This window comes from Marmota marmota, unplaced genomic scaffold (assembly GCF_001458135.2).
Source record: "Marmota marmota marmota unplaced genomic scaffold, marMar, whole genome shotgun sequence".
Lineage (NCBI taxonomy): Eukaryota > Metazoa > Chordata > Mammalia > Rodentia > Sciuridae > Marmota > Marmota marmota.
In genome coordinates, this window is record NW_026000294.1 from 708,201 (window position 1) to 725,887 (window position 17,687).

The 17,687-nt window shown below is 40.9% G+C and overlaps 1 protein-coding gene across 6 annotated transcripts in view; it reads right to left on the reverse strand.

Moving 5' to 3' along the window:
• Window positions 1–17,687, reverse strand: part of Nhsl2 (NHS like 2) — a 159,731-nt gene that overhangs the window by 60,852 nt on the left and 81,192 nt on the right. The window lies entirely within an intron of this gene.

A 17,687-nucleotide genomic window follows, 5' to 3' on the forward strand; every position in this document is an offset into this window, starting at 1 on the left:
ACAAGGGGGACAAATGAATGTCAGTAGAGGGGGCAGAGAGAGAAGAGGGGAGGGGAAGGGAGGGGAGGGGGGATAGTAGAGGATAGGAAAGGCAGCAGAACACAACAGACACTAGTATGGCAATATGTAAATCAATGGATGTGTAACTGATGTGATTCTGCAATCTGTATATGGGGTAAAAATGGGAGCTCATAACCCACTTGAATCAAAGTGTGAAATATGATATATCAAGAACTATGTAATGTTTTGAACAACCAACAATAAAAAATTAAAAATAAATAAATAAATAAATTGGGTGCAGTGGTGCACACCTGTAATTCTAATTACTTGGGAAGCTGAGGCAGGAAGATCTCAAGTTTAAGACCAGCTGGGTAACTTAGCAAGGCCTTGATGCAAATAAAATAAAATATTCTGGGGATGTATCTCTGAGATACAGCAACCCTGTGTTCAATCCCCAGTGCCACAAACAGAACAAAACCATCAAGTCTAGGGCTAAGGCTGTAGCTCAGTAGTAGAGCGCTTGCCTAGCATGCGTGAGGCACTGGGTTTAATCCTCAGCACCACACAAAAATAAAACAAATAAAATAAAGGCATTCTGTCTATCTACAACTACAAAAAAAATTTTAAAAACCCAATCAAGTCTAACAACTTATTTCTGGATGTGGTGCTGACTTCACACTGTTGTACAGAAGAGAGAAGGGAGAAATAGAAACCCTCCACTCAGTGACCTTTGGCAGACTTTGAATTGTCTTTGTGGCTCCAAGTGACCCAAGTCCTAGACTCAGCTAGCTAAGATTCTTCCTTGCCTCTTTCTTACTCCCAAAATCCAGACCATTACCAAGTTCCATTGATTCTACTTCTAAAATCTTTCCAGAATCTAACTTTTTTTTTGCCACTGGCAATACCACCCTAATCTAAGCTGCTATCATTGACAGAAGCCTCCTAAGTGGCTTCCCAGCCCCCTCTCCTGCCCTTTTTGTCTCCATACAGCTTCCAGTAAGTTTATTTGCTTTGCAGTACTGGGGATGGAACCTGAGGCCTCATGAGTGCTAGGCAAGCACTTTACTACTGAGCTAAGCCCTGAGCCTGAATAGTCAGGTTTTATTTAAAAAAAAAAAAAGTAATTCTGCTATATTCCTCTCCTGCTTGGACCTGGCATGGGATGATTATTTGGCTGTGAACACTCCATGCCAACAGTGACCCTGTCTGTTTTGCTCATCTCTGTGTCCCCAAGCCTGCCCTTGTGCCTAGCATATAGTAAACATGGTATTTATTGAGTGAAGTAGTCGATTTTTGACAGCACACATTCCTATAGTGCTTCAACGATAATGAATATCTCACTTGTTGATCAGAATAACCCTGTAATTATTGTATTATTGTTCTCATTTTACAGATGGGGAAAATTGAGGCTCAGAGTATTGCCTGTGCATATTGAAATCCAGGTCTGCGAAGGTCAAAATCTCATGCCTTTGTGACTATACTCTGCTATCAGCTACAGAAGTGCAAAAGGAATGATGAATCTAGAAGTACTTTGTTATTTCTTGGCTGTGTAAAGGGCCATTTCACTCAGGCCTTTGGGGCCTAGGGGCAGGCACTGTGGGAATTCCTTGCCAACCAGTGAGGGGGTGGATTCTAAATCAGGCTTTCTTGGATGACTTAGAGAGCTACTCTAACTACAGTGACCTTATTTTCTGATTTGCAAATCAGGATTCTTGGTCTGACCAATAAAATAGTATACTTGAAACTGGGACTTTTCTGAAAAATCCAGGGCATAGAGTTGTCCTACCTGTACCAGATGGCAGCTACATAATAGGCCTTCTCAGCAAATTCTGACCCAGCCACCTCACTTCAATCACATCTTAAGAAGATTCCTAAAAAAATCACCAAACTGTTTTCTGGGCCTCACACCAAATTCTTTCTACCTACTCTTTTTATGTGTTTGTTTAATTACTTCCCTTATTCACTCCTATCTTTTCTGTTAGCAGCCTTCTTCCCAGTCTGCCTGAGAGAGCTTCTAGGTCCTACTTGCTGATGGATGCTAGAATCAGTTGAGAGAAATCATAGGCAAAAGTGTTTGGGGACCATGGCAACAGGGGCCATGGCAACAGGGCCAAGCACTGAGAGACAGCCCTTCCTACCCTTCCTAGTTTCTGTTTCAGACCAAGTGGTGCTGATAAGGCCTGATGTTCCCATTGTGTCATCTAATCGGGCAACACTGCTTGCAGTAAGCATCATGGCCAAATTCTGGTTCCAGAAAGAGCTTTGCAACATTGTTGCTTCACAGCAAAAATTCAGTTGTCATCTTTGCAGACCTAGAAGCCAAGAATTATTTTACCCAATCAATCCAGCCCAAGTGTCTATACCAGAGTCTGGGAGAGAAGAGGCTTTTAATGAACTGGGGTGTAAAGTCTCTTTCTATGGATGTTATGTATCTCTTGAATGTACCAGGTGCTCCTGAGCAAAAGGGTGGGCCTCCATGGAGCTGTGAACCTGTCAGAAACTCAGTTTCCTCATCTACAAAGAAGGAGCAGCAGCAATCTCTGCCCTGCTTTTCTTTTCTATTTTTAGATGATGGACTATTGTAAGCATACAAAGAAGTATCAGGAACATTTTGCCATATTTGCCCCTGAACTTTTTTACTAAAAAAAGAAAATATTCCAGATTCAGTTGAAGCTTCTGTATCTCCCCATTCATGTTCTCCTACCCCACAGAGGAAGGGGACAAGTAGTGTGGGAAAATAGCAAATTTTCTTTTACACTCACCCTGAATTGGGTGTCTTGGAACCACCTCAATGTTTTAGAATGTGTTGTGCATGTGCTCATAAATAAAAAGGTATATAGTATTGGTTTCCATGTTCTTAAACTGTAAATTGCATCAAAGCATCAAACTGAATCTATCTTTTTGGGGGGGAGGATTACCAGGGATTGAACACAGGAGCACACTGAGCCACATCCCCAGCCCTATTTTGTATTTTATTTAGAGACAGGGTCTCGCTGAGTTGCTTAGTGCCTCACTTTTGCTAAGGCTGGTTTTGAACTCATGATCTTACTGCCTCAGCCTCCAAGCAGCTGGGATTACAGGTGTGCACCACTGTGCCCAGCTAAACTGGACATATCTTTCTGCAATTTGCTTTCTTTGCTCCACATTAGGTTTGTGAGAAATATGTTGCTATAGGTAGCTGTTTCAGACATGTTGATATTAGGTAGTGTTCCATTGTTTGAATCTACAACAATTTTATTTATCCATTCATGTTTCTCATTTTTTTGGCTTTTAAAAACAATATTCAACTGAGCATGGGGGCGTACTCCTGTAATCCCAGCAACTCTGGAAGTTATGGCAACAGGATTGCAAGTTTGAGGCTAGCCTCAGCAATTTAGCAAGGCTCTGTCTCAAAATAACAAAAATAAAAAGGGCTGAAGATGAAGCTCAGTAGCAGATTTCCCATGGTTTCAATCCCCAGCACTAAAAACAAGACAATATTCATGGGTATGTGCCACCATTGTTCAACCACATTAGTTTCTCTATGGTATACATGTGGGCGTGCAATAGTTGAAGTAAGGGTGGAAGTGTTTGTGGTGCTTGGCTGTATATTGACTCAAGAAATCCAAATTTACCTCTAGAGATGCAAGCAATAGAACAGAATTGACTCCTTAATTCTGGATTACTATTTACTTATTCAGTAAATATTTTATTGAGTGACTGCTTTGTGGCAGGCACTATGCTCTGTGCTGTGCACAAGTCTTTTATTTGTGTTTGCTTTTTTTGTAGTTCTGGGGATTAAACTCAGGGGTACTACCATTGACCTATATCTCTAGACCTTTTAAAAATTGTTTTGAGACAGGGTCTTCAAGTTGCCAAGGCTAGCCTTGAACTTGAGATCTTCTTGCCTCAACCTCCCAAGTAGCTGGGATTACAGGTTGCATCACTGCACCCAACTCAGGCATTATTTTTTTAAAAAATATTTTTAGTTATAGACGGACCCAATATCTTTGTTTATTTATTTTCATGTGGTGCTAAGGATTGAACCCAGTGCCTCACATGTACAAGGCAAGTACTCTGCCACTGTGCCACAACACCAGCCCTCAGACATTATTTTTCAGGTCACAAATGAACAGACCAGAGAGCCTATATCTAAGTCAAGGGTAGCCATCTTTCAATTGTTTTTGAGGGTACCCAGTGGACTATGAGGTGCTCTGCACTGAGAATACAGGCTGATAAGGATGTTCTAGATTACAAAGTGACCAGTTGACTGAATGAGAGTCCCTCTCTTAGGGAACATGGATATGACACATACAAAGGAACATGTGCCGTGAGGTGGCCCAGAAGCCAGGAGATGCAAGGGAGACCAGATGCAAGGAAGCCACAGGGAGTAGGGAAAGCCAGATCGTGGGAGAGCAACAGGAGAGGCTGTGACAAAGAGGGGGTGAAGGGTAGAAGTGATCAATGATGTGCTTGTCTTGTTCAGCACTACTGAGGCATCAGTTGTGAAGAGAAGTGGCTGCTGGTGACAGCATGAATCCTTACATTCATACCCTGCTATGCAAGGAAACTGTAGCATAACCCTGTTCTTGCAACTGAAAGAGGCCACCACAGCCCCCTGGAGACCCAGACCACACAGAGCTGTGCTTCACAAACATGAGCTTGTACTTCTGAATCTAGGTTTTTAAAAAAATTTTTTTTTAGTTGTTGATGGACCTTTATTTTATTTATTTATATTTAGTACTGAGAATTGAACCCAATGCCTCACACATGCTAGGCAAGCACTCTACCACTGAGCCATAACCTCAGCCCCCTAGGTTCTTTTTGAAAAAAAAATTAGTTGTAGATGGACACAACAACTTTATTTTATTTATTTATTTATTTTTATGTGGTACTAAGGATCGAACCCAGTGCCTTGAACTTGCTAGGTGGGTGCTCTACCACTGAACTGCAATCCCAGTCCTGAACCTGGGACTTGGAATCTATATTTGGTTTTCTTGGTGAGTGTGTGTGTGTATGTGTGTGTGTGAATGTGGGGACAATGGATAAAAATATGTTTTGCTGGAGGTTCTGCTCTGCCAACAGAATGCCACCTAAGTTTCCTGGTCCTGGCTTTCAGTGCACATAAAGAGGTCCAGAAATAGTTCTGCATAAGCTGGAAGAGGGTGGCAAGACCAAAAGAAGCTCTTCTGGCTGTCAAGACTTTACCTATGTGAGTTTGTTGATTGTGGGTACTCCTGAGTGCCACCAGCTACCTAAGGTGTTGAGGACACAAGGCTTCTGGGCTATATCCACAGCCAGACCCATGGAGAGCAACCATATGACCTCTACCTGCCCTGGTATGTACATCCACCACCTTGGGTTCCCATCCTGTTATCTAGGCACAGATTTAAAAGGTTTATTATAGACTGTGATGGAGAGAGGGGATATAGAGGAACAGGCACTTTCCTACATGGCTGGTTGGAACGTCACTAAGAAATTTCTTTGGAGGGCAATTTGGCATTATCTGTCAAAGATGTATGACAAATGGGTTTCCATCAAACAAAAAGCCTCTGCCCAGCAAAGTAAATCATCAACAGAGAAAAGAGACAACCTACAGAATGTGATAAAATATTCACAAACTACACATCTTACAAGGGGTTGATATCCAGGATATACAAGGAACTCAAAATAATTCAACACCTGAAAAACAAAATTACCTGATTTTAAAATGGACAGAAGCTGGGCTTGGTGGTACACACCTGTAATCCTAGCTACTCAGGAGGCTAAAGCAGTATGATCACAAATTCATGGCCAGTCTGGGCAACTTAGTGAGACTCTGTCTCAAAAAAAGAGAAAGGGGACTGGAGATATAGCACATAGGTAGAGTAATTGCCTAGCATTCAAGAAGCCTTGGTTTCCATCCTTAGCACTAGAGGAAAAAAAGGTAAAAATACTGAATAGGCACCTCCAAAAAGACATACAAACAGCCAACACATACATGAAAAAAAATGTTCAACATCATTAATCATCAGGGAGATGCACATTAAAATCACAATGAAGCCTGATATAGTGGTGCATGCCTGCAGTTCCTGTAACTGGGGAGGACTGAGGCAGGAGAAGGGCAAGTTTGAGGCCAGTTTCAGTAACTTAGCAAGACCCTGTCTCAAAATAAAAACTGAACAAAATCCTGGTGAAGATGTGGAGGAAAGGAAATGTTTGCACATTATTGGTGGGAATGTTCATTAGTAGAGCCATTTTGGAAGACAGTATAGAGGTTCCTCACAAAAATGAAAATCAGAACTATCTGGCCGGGCACAGTAGCACATGCTTGTAATCCCAATGGTTTGGAAGGCTGAGGCAAGAAGATCATGAGTTCAAAGCCAGCCTCAGCAAAAGTGAGGCACTAAACAACTCAGTGAGACCTTGTCTCTAAATAAAATACAAGATAGGGCTGGGGATGTGGCTCAGTGGTTGAGGGCCCCTGAGTTCAATCCCTAGTACCCCCCCCCCCAAAAAAAAAAAGAAAAGAAAAGAACTATTTTATGATCCAGGAGTCCCTCTACTGGGTTTATATCCAAACAATATAAAATCAGTACACTGATGCCTATATTTATTATAGCACTATTCACAATGGCTAAGGTGTGAAGCCAACTGAAGTGTCCATCATCTGATGAATGGATAAAGAAAACGTGGTATATACACACAATGGAGTATCATTCAACTTTACAAAAGAAGGAATTACTGCCATTTGTGGTAACATGAACAAACTTAGAGATTATAAGTGAAATAAGCCAATCATACAAAGACAAATACTGTGTGATTTAACCTGGATGTAGAATCTAAAAAGGCTGAGCTCATAGAAGTAGAGAGTAGAACAGTGTTTACTGGAGGCTGAGGAGGATAGAGGAAAGAGGTATGGAGAGAGATTGGTTAAGGAATACAAAGACACAACTAGATAAGAGGAATAAAGTCTAGTGTGCTATTACATAGAAGGATGATTATAGTTAATAATATTGTATCATATGGGCTGGGGTGCTGTAGCTAAGTAGTAGGGTGCTTGCCTAGCATATGCAAGTCCCTGGATTAGATACCTAGGAGCATTGTACAAAATAAAACAAAATATTGTATAATAAAAGTCAAAAGAGCTAAAAGGGAGTATTTCGAATGTTGTCATTGCAAAAAAAAAAAAACAACAACAAAACAAAACTACAAACACTTGAGCTGATGGATATCCTAAATATCCTGAGTTGATCATTATACAATGTAATCACTTATCAAATTATCATATATAAAACACCCATAAATATATAAATCATTATCTATTACATTATAAATAAACAAATTTATAAATGATTCAAATGCACATTCCTGTTTATACTCACCAATTCCACTTTTAGAGATTACACTACAGACATACTACATAGAAAAACACATGAATAGGGCTGGGGATATAGCTCAGTTGGTAGAGTGCTTGACTTGCCTGCACAAGGCCCTGGGTTCAATCCCCAGCACCACAAAAAAAAAAGAAAAACATATGAACAAAGATATACATTGAAGTACTATGTGTAATAGTAAAATACTGGCAACGACACCCCTTCAATAGAGGACAGGTTAGATAAATTGTGGTTCTGCCATGTCATGGAATACTCTGAAACAATTTAGAAGAATTATATAGCTAAAATATGTGAGAATGTTCTCCAAGATATAGTGTTAGGTGAAAAAAGCAAGACACTGAATGTTATGTAGAGTTGTTACCAGTTATGTTTACTCTCTTTCTTTCCCCCACACACCCACTTGCATATACAGAGATCATTTGTGGAAGGACACATAAGAAATGGGTATCTGTGGTTGCCTCTTGAGAGGGGAACTTTTAGTAGGGATGGAGGATTAGGGTTAAGTGGGAGAATTACTTTGTATAACAACTATTTACATAGCATTTATGTTGCATTAGCTATTATAAGTAATCTAGAGATGACAAAGTACTTAGGAGGATTGTGCAGGTTATATCAAATACTACACCATTTTTGGGCATATGCAAATTTTGGTATCTGGGGAAGTTCCTGAAACCAATCCCCTGAGGATATTGAGGAGTGACTATATTTTATTTTGTAATAAAACACTTAATTGATAATTAAATTATGAGTAGAAAAGGCAGCTCTGGTCTTGGAGGAATCTGCATTCTAAAATTTGGTTTCTTCGGGGCTGGAGTTGTGGCTCAGTGGTAGAGCACTTGCTTGGCATGTGTGAAGCCCTGGCTTTGATCCTTAGCACCACATATAAATAAATAAATAAATAAATAAATAGTCATTGTCAACTAAAAAATATTTTAAAAAAATGGTTTCTTCACATATTTCTCTATTCAAGAGCTTGCAGTGAGCCAGTAACAGTGGCACACATCTGTAATCTTAGCTACTAGGGAAGCAAAATGAGAGCAAGTTCTAGGCTGGCCTGAGAAAGTTAGTGAGACCCTATCTCAAAAGAAAATAAATATGGCAGGTGCTTGCCTATAATGTGTGAGGCTCTGGATTTAATTTCCAGTACTAAAAAAAAATCCTTCAGTAGTTTCTTCCAATAGAAAGGCCAACTAGGTCTGGCACTAGATGCTTCCAGAGGTTGGGCTCACATGGCCTTCTTTCCCACTGCCTGTTCATACTTTTCCTCTGTTAGAGCCCAACTAGCTGCCTTACCAGCCTTGAGCAATGGGTGGCAAATTAAATAATGTCTCCCCATTATTCATTTTGCTTCCTTCATGCTTCTAGGTCCTCCCCATACCTCACCCAAATTGCTGAATTTGCACTCGTGTCTCATGACCTAGCTGTCTGGAATCCTTTTGCCTGGAGTATCATAAGGATTCATTTGAAACTGCTTTGTGGCATACTTTATTTGACAATCTTGTTTTGTTATTTAACTTTCAGGGAATTATTTAGCTAAAATGTGGATATGAATTTCTTGTTTACAAAGTACTTGCACAACTATGGCATCATTCTGATATCCCTTTGCTATGTAGCAAAGCAGGCATTATTGTTATTTCACTGATGAGGAAAATGAGGGGTAGAGAAGCTTCTTGTTAATGGTGATGTGAGAAGAAAGTGGCCAAGAGGGACCTAGGCCTGGCTTGTCTAGAACACCTGCTTTTGTTCCCCAGCCAAGACATAAGTTCCTGGAGGACAGGAATTATGTTTTCAATGTTTCTGTGCACACAAGAGGGGCAAAGTGAAAGCCATTAGCACTCTGATGGGAAGCTAAAGAAGACAGGACAGTCAATCAACCAAAGGGTTTGTAGTGAGATCTTGTCAAGTGCTTAGGTCAGGGCTGCATGTTGCAGGTAGAAAAAGGCCACCATTTTCCTGGGTGGCCAGATATACCAAACTATTAGAACACAATCAGTAGGAAATGAAGGTCATGTGAGGTAGTACACAGATAATTTTTTTTTTTAACTAGCATATCAACTCAGCAGCCTGGGGCAAGACATTTTAGAAGAATTTTTTTTAAGTTATAGTATAGTACAGTTAATAAGCAAAATTTGTGGCTGTGGCACATAGATGATTGAAATTTAGGAACCGTAGCCATAGGCCAGTCAGTCTAAGAGATGGGCTAGGGGCATTCACAGGGGGGACGTTATCACTCACTTGAGCAAAGGTGTGGAAACAGGGGAGGCACAGCCAGAGGAAGGACACTTGAGAGCTCCTTTCCAAATCTCTAGCCAGGCTAGATTCCAGATGCTTCTTTCTGAAAGCTTGTCTAGAAAGTAGGGGCAAGATCAGGAGTCATTTTTGTTTTTGTGTGTGGAAGGAACACAATGAAAATGGTGCTTTGAAAGGTCAGTCTGGTGATGAAGTGCAATATGGACCTAAGTGTCCCTGCAAAGCAGTCTCAGATCATCAAGATGCTAATGCCCATAAGAGTCAGGACTTGAAGCTAAAGTTAAGGCTCTTTCATGGAGACCCACAAGAGTTGCTCTTTGTCATGTATTATTTAAGGTGTTAAGAAAAATATCTGAGGCTTGACAACAAGGCACAAAAGACCACTGAGCACACTTGAAGAAACATGAGAGCTTCTTCCATGCTGAACTTACCAGTCATTACTGATTAAGGCCCAGATTTTGAAGTCAGAAGTTCACTTGTAGAAGATTGATTAGTTGCAAATGATTTTTGTCTGATAGAGATTAAAATTAATTATTTTCAGTGGGAAAGATAGCCCCAAAGGTTACAGTTCTATTACCCCACAGTACAATCCAGTTTTGTATTCAACTTTTAAATCTTATTTTAGAATTCTTTTGAAGTCTCTCATATCTTTTTTTGTTTTTAATATTTTTGTTGAGGTAAAATATATGTAACAAAAATTTACCATGTTAAGCATGTTTGGTGAGGGTGTTGGGGATTGAACCCAAAGCCTCAAGTATGTTAGCCATGCCCTCTATCATTGAGCTAAACCTTCAGCCCCCATTTTAAGCACTTTTAAGTATAAAATTCACTGGCATTAATGAGACCCACAATGTTGTATAACCATCATTACTGTTTAGATCCAAAACTTTCCATTACTCCAAACAGAAACTATACCCATTAAGCAGTAATTTCCCATCCTCTCTTCTTCTAGCCCTTGGTAATTTCTAATCTACTTTCTGCCCCTATAAATTTGCATATTCTAGATAGTCATGTAAATGGAATCATACAAAATTTGTTCTTTCATGTCTGCCTTCTTTTAGTTAGCATAAGGTTTTCAAGACTCATCCACATTGTAGCATGTGTCGGAACTTCATTCCTTTTTATGACTGAAAAATATCCCTTTGTATGGATAAAGTGTATCTGGGTTGTTTCCACCTTTTGGCTATTGTGAACAATGCTGCTATGAACATTCATGCATAGGTATCTTTCCAAGTCCCTGTTTTCACTTTTTTTGAGTATATACCTAGAAGTGGAATTACTGGGCTCTATGGTTATTCTATTTTTAACTTTTTGAGGTAATTCCATGTTTAACTCTCATATCTTTCTTTTTTTAAAGAGAGAGAGAGAGAGAGAGAGAGAGAGAGAGAGAGAGAGAGAGAATTTTTTAATATTTATTTTTTAGTTTTCGGCGGACACAACATCTTTGTTTGTATATGGTGCTGAGGATCGAACTCGGGCTGCACGCATGCCAGGCGAGCACGCTACCACTTGAGCCACATCCCCAGACCCTCATATCTTTCTTAAAACCAGCTTTACTATAATAGTGTTTCCCTCATCAATGAGTTTAAAAATTCTTTAACATCTGATCACTATATACATATATATTATATATATAATATATTGCATTTCTTTTTAAAATTTGTTCTTTTTAGTTATACAATGACACTATAATATATTTTGACATATCATACATACATAGAGTGATCACTGTATATTTGAATGAGAGTCATGTTTTCAATACCTGAAAACTATATTTTGATAAGGGTGATTACTTTGCTAATCTCTAAAGCCTAAAGTTGACTACTGCTCTCTACTTTAGCCCCCATTACTTATTTCATACTCCCTATAAGGAAGTAAAGGAAATCAGTAAAAATTAAGGTCCCCTTGCTGAATAGATAAAGCCAGCATGGCATTTTGGTAGTTCCAAATAGAAAGAGAATTTTAATTATGGTCCTGTGATAGTGATGGGAAATGAAGTCATGTGAGGATCAGGTGTGGTCACAGAACATGTGTACCTTTGCTTTTGCTAAGAATGTATGAAGACTTTTCTCCTCTGGAACACAACACAGAACAACTGTTAGATCTCTACAGTGTGATAGCTTCTGCTATGAAAACTCTAGAGAAATGCTTTGCTTTAGGCCAAATCTGAGACCAGGCAGACCACAATGAAACCTATTGGGAGAGACAGTAGAATTCTTTTTGTTCCACCTAAAAATGCACCTTTATTGGCATTTAACAGTAAAGGAGGCCTTGAGGGATCTTTTAAGTAGGAAATGAAGAAGGGGTAAAAAGGATGTGGCCTAGATTTGAGGAAGACGGTGGGCACAAAGGTGGGGGAGAGGACATAGCTGATGGGTGGTGGAGTAGGAACTGGGAACAGCTGCCCTGCCTGAGAGTGAATTGTCTCTAAGTGGCCTTTTCTTCAGACTATACCTCTACCCCCTCAACAACAACAACAAAATATACCTCCTAGAGTAGTAATAACACATAAAATCAGACATATTCTTGGTTTCATAAATTTTTCATGTTTCAAACCAAGAATGTTTTGCTTTTTGAGTAAGGCTGAAAAATTACAAAAACCTCTATTTCCCCCCTCACAGCTCCAAAGGAACTAACTGGATTTTGTTCACAATTTTCTCACTTTTGAGACAAAATATGGAAGAACAGATGAGTGCAAAGGCAGAATTTCACAGGTGGTTAAGAATGTGTAGGAAAAAGAAAACCAGTATAAAAATGTCACTGATACAAATCTGATCTGAATATATCTATTTCTGAAAGCATGCCAAGCAGGTTAAGAAAATAAAGGTAAAAACCTTCTTTCTTTTGACACCCTTATTTTGTTATCTTGCAGAGCTGTGTCAAGATGAAATATATATAATATAATAAGCGTTTTGCAAACTACAAAGGACTGCATGTGTCTTTGAGGGGGGCTGGTGGTATAGGGGAGAGAGCACGGGCTATGAAGTTAGACCTTGCTGGGGGTCATCCCAGCTTGGGGGAATCTGACCTGCAGTGAGGTCTAAAGCAAATCTCTGGATCTTACTTTTCACGTGTGTAGGTTGGAGACAATAAATTGTACCTTAGAGGGTTGTGGGAAGGCTCAGATGATAAAGCCTCCAAGGGAGAAGCAAGAACAAAATACTGAGGAAATCTGGTCTTTGGTACACTTCATAGGTGTAGCACTTATTATATTGTTCTAGAATAGTCTTTCTCTATATCTATTGCCCCAGTTATACCAGAAGTTCCTGGCGAATTGTTTGCCACTGTATCCTCTAAGCACAGTGACTGGAATATCATACCCAGCCATTATTACATTTAGTAGGCCCTGCCAGCCACCAATACGCTTGATAGCCACACTCTGCCCTCCTCAAACTGTTGTTCTCTTCTCACCACCTCCCTAGCACTAAAGCTCCTAGGGCTCTGACCAGATCCCTGTGGGCAACACTGTGATGTGTCACCCAGGTTCCTCTTCAGGATTGGAGGCCTTATTCCCTTAGCCAGTAATGAATGCTGCTAGCTGAAAACCCTCCTTGGGAAAAGTCTAGCCCCCTGCTCAGACAGAGCTTCCTTGCCCAAGTTGTGCTTCCTCCTGGGATATAATCTACATCTAAGAACTGGTCCCCTCATGGGAAAGCTCAACCTAGTTCCAAAGTTACTCAAGGGGTTGGGCCAAACTGTGTCATTAGAGTGGCACTTCAGCTCAACTTCTCCCTGAAACCAATACTGCATCTTTCCATTAGACTCAAGATGTTGATGCCAAAGTTACCCTAATCAACTTCTTATATGTGACCTGCAAGAATCATTCAAAGGCAGTCCCCAAGCTGGGTTTGTGACCTAAGAAGGCTCTGGCATGGCATTTAGGAAGACTATTCCAAGTGATCCCAGGAGTTGAGACTATCCTCATGGCCCAGTCCTGTCATGGGTCTCACTCAGAGTTACACTTTTATCCCTACCCTATTCTCTAAGTTTTTCCTACAAAATGGTTCTGGAGCTAAAAGTGTAGAAGATATGTGCCTATAAACAAATAATTACAGCAATTTGAGACATGCTACAACAGATATAAGGAACTATTGCTAAACTGAGCTCCACCTGAGCATTGAAGGAAGGCTTCCTAGAGGAGGAGCCAGTAAGTCCTGAAAGATGAGATGGGGTTTGATGGTCTGCCAAGGGATGTGGAAGAAACTTTCTAGACAGAGAGTACAGTATGCTGGAAAGCAAAAAAGTGTGTTGGGTTTTAGTGAGAGTAGGAGGCAACAAAGTCTGGGACAGTAGTAGGGGCAGACAATGTAGGACTTTCTATACCATGCTGAGCAACTTGGTGCTTAGGAAGCATCTGTGAAATGAATGGCACATTCCAGTGTTGGCCAAACTTCAGCCATTTTGGTTCCACTTCAACAAGTTTTGTCGTGGTTAGGCACTAATGGTTTTATTTACTATTCACTTAATCTTGTTCTCTAAATGAATCTCTTTTTTTTCTGATTAAATACATTTATATTAAAAGAAATTTGGGCTGGGGTTGTGGCTCAGCAGTAGAGCACTCACCTAGCACATGCAAGGTGCTGGGATCAATCCTCAGCACCATATAAAAATAAATAAATAAAATAAAGGTATTGTGTCCAACTACAACAAAAGACATTTTTAAAAATGTTTTTTTTTTAAAAAAAGGAATTTTACTTGGCAATCAAAAACTAAAACAAAGGACTAGGAATTTAGCTCTGTGATAGAATATATGCAAAGGCTAAGGCCCCCAGTTCAATCCCCAGCACTACCCAAACAACAACAGCAAAAGAACTATCACTTGTCACATCTAGAAAATAAATGTAAAAGGAGCTGGGTACAGTGGCGCATTCCTGTAATCCCAGCGGGTTGGGAGGCTGAGGCAGGAGGAGTGCAAGTACAAAGCCTGCCTCAGCAACAGCGAGGCACTAAGCAACTCAGTGATACAAATACAAAATAGGGCTGGTGATGTAGTTCAGTGGTTGAGTGCCTCTGAGTTCAATCCCTAGTAACCCCTCCTCCCAAAAAAGAAAGAAAATAAATGTAAAAGGAAATACAATGGAAACATAAAAGAATAATTAAATTCTATGTAATATTGTCAGTTGTCCATATCTTTGAGCCTGACACCTGTTCTGGTTTGGTTAGGGAAGATTAAGGAAGCATTAGAGAGGTTGAAGAATAGCACCATACTGAGCATTTTTCCTTGATGTAATCAGAAAGCTGGAAAGAGAATCATTTTCTCACTATACAATTCAATGTTCTTTACAGCTGTAGCATGTACCATTGAAATCACCTTGGAGTCCCTCTGCCTACCACTGCCTACTGTGAAAAGTTGGTAAATAATAAAGAGCCCTGCATTTATGGCTGTTATCACTATTCCGTCACTTGCTTTGCCCACTGGCCCTGGAGGAATTGCTTGGCTCAATGAAGGTTTCCGACTCTGTGCCTGTTGTGACTCTCACCCCAACACTGTAGGTGAGAAGCCAATAAGGACAGGGCTGGGCAAAGATGCAGAACCTTGAAAATCCTATCTTTAGGAACTGGAAGGGCCCTTAGAGAATCTCCAATTTTGCCATTTTACAGCTGGAACACAATTTGCCCCAGGCCATTAGAAGCAGGGATTAGTGTTAGCAGTCTAGGGAGACCAATATGGAAAAAAGGATAGTATAGCTCATTGCTTTAGTGCTGGTACTAGTAGCTGTATCTGCAAGTCTGAAAAGAACAGAATACAGGAGAAACAAGCCCATGGGTTCTGAAAGCAGAAACATCATCAAGAAGTTCAAACTACTGGGCTGGCTCCTTAGCAAAGGTTGAGGTAGGCCAGGGCCCTAGGTTAGGGGCAGTATGTTAAGAGCATGCCAGGAGCACTCCTGTTTACAAAAGAAACCCAAGGAAAGAAGGGAGGCTAGCACATAATAATTGTTCCAAAGGGCAGTATCAATTTAGCCAGGGACATCCTGGGCCTTGGCAAACAAGTAGACTCTGTAGTATGACAGGCCTGAGTTCTATCTCAATTCTATCACTTTCTAGCTAGAATGACTTTGGATAAGTCACTTAATTGCTCTGAACCCCAGCCTCCCACTGGAATATAATATGAGTAATGCTGGTATCTACCTCATAGTATTGTTGTGAGGGTCACATAGGGCAATATATTCAATACTTCTCATACAGGGCCTGCCACCTCAGTCAGCATCACTTCCTCTTCCCCTCCTGTGGCATGACCAGACTCTTAACACATTTTCTTCTCTCTCTGCTCCCTGGCCCTGTCATACCTGCAGGCCCTGTCCATCCTATCCTTGTGCTCACAAGTTACCCACTAATCCCAGCTATGGTGTCAATGAAGACTTGAAAGACTTTCAAGTATCTGTAGATAAGAAAGCTAAGAGTTGGGGCTGTAGCTCAGTTGTAGAGCACTTGCCTAGCATGTGTGAGGCACTGAGTTCGATACTCAGCACCACATAAAAATAAATAAATAAAAATAAAGGCATGTGTCCATCTACATCTAAAAAATATTTTAAAAAAGAAAGCTAAGAGGACATGCTCTGGAGTGTGGAACAGTGACGTGCTTCACCTAGAGACAGAAGGCTGGCCAAGAAGCCTGACCACGACATTGAAGGGAGAGGTCAGGTTTGGCCTCTTCAGGTGTGGCTGGGCTCGGCTGGCAGACAACAAGGACAAGACTCTAGTCTCCTGTAGCATTAGAAGGCAGTGCCTTCAGCAAGTCCCTCCATTAAAAGCTACAAGACGGAAGGTTAAATATAGCCCTTTCCAGTTGTCTGGGACACAGATTTATGAAATGTCAGAGTTGTATTAGAGTGAGAAACGATCTTATCTCTGCTCTGTTTTTAGAGTAGAAAGGAGGCAATAGAGAAGAGAAATAAATTGGGACTTTTAACAGTGGGTGATGGGAGGCCAGTAAAGGGTTTTGAGCAGTCAGGTCTGTTTTTTTAAAGATTCACTCTGGTTGCATAGTGGAGAATGTGCTGGAGAGTGGGAACAGGGGGCCCAGTGAAAGGGAGAGGGATTAGGATCTCTGAACCAAAGGAGAAGCTGTGAAGGTAGAAGGAGGAAATGGAGGGTGAGGCTGGGCCTTCATTCCAGGTGAGGGTTACCTCTTCTTCCCTCTCTCTGTCTCCCTCTCCTTCAGAAGAGAAAGGCTGGCTTACACATGCCCCTATCTTCTCACGGGCTCTTTTTACTAAAGACAATGTGCCCAAAGGTACCCACAGCTTTCATTCTATTGAAGGCGACCCATTGAATCCCTGTAGAGTCTGTTAGAAAGTTCTTCCTTGTGTAAAGGCCCCAGCTCTGCCACGGGAAGCTCCACTCACTTCATCTACTCACTTCACCTTGTGACAGCATCTCAAAGACCTGAAGACTAAATACTTCTTTCGCCTGATTCTTCTCCATGCCACGCAGTATATGCTCATCACAGGACTTTGTTTTTGATCTCATCACTCAGCTTTTCTAATGGCTTTAGCTGCCTTTTGAACATATTCTTGCCATAAAGGACCACCTAGAAACCCAGAGACACTGCATGGACTCATAATATGTCCTGATGGATATTTCTGCCACCATAATAGCTTCCTGCACATTTCCAGGAACATAACTGAGTCATTATCTCCCCCAACCTGGCTTATCCTCTTCACAAGAATCCAGAGAGGGGTCATGGTATGGCAGAAGACCCCGAACTCCATTCTATCTTAGTACCAGAATGTCTGGCTTGAACTGTGACTAGAAAGCACTTGGTTCCTTGGAAGTAACCTGTGTGCAGAGACGACCATGAATAGGCACCCCATTCTGGCCACTCCTTACTCCTGTGCCTCTGGATTGCAAAAACATTTAGCATATTTGCAGGAGTTCAGGAGATAGGTAAAACCCCAAGACAAACCAAGATCCATTTGTGGGACAAGGCCACAGAATCCTTGTTGACTTATAGAAAGTAAGAGATAGTCACATGCATGCATATACAAACAATTCCTCAGTCACTTTTATTATCCCTTTAGGGACCCAGAATATTTGTGTTGGGATGTGAACATATCCACCCTCTCTACCTCCACAGCC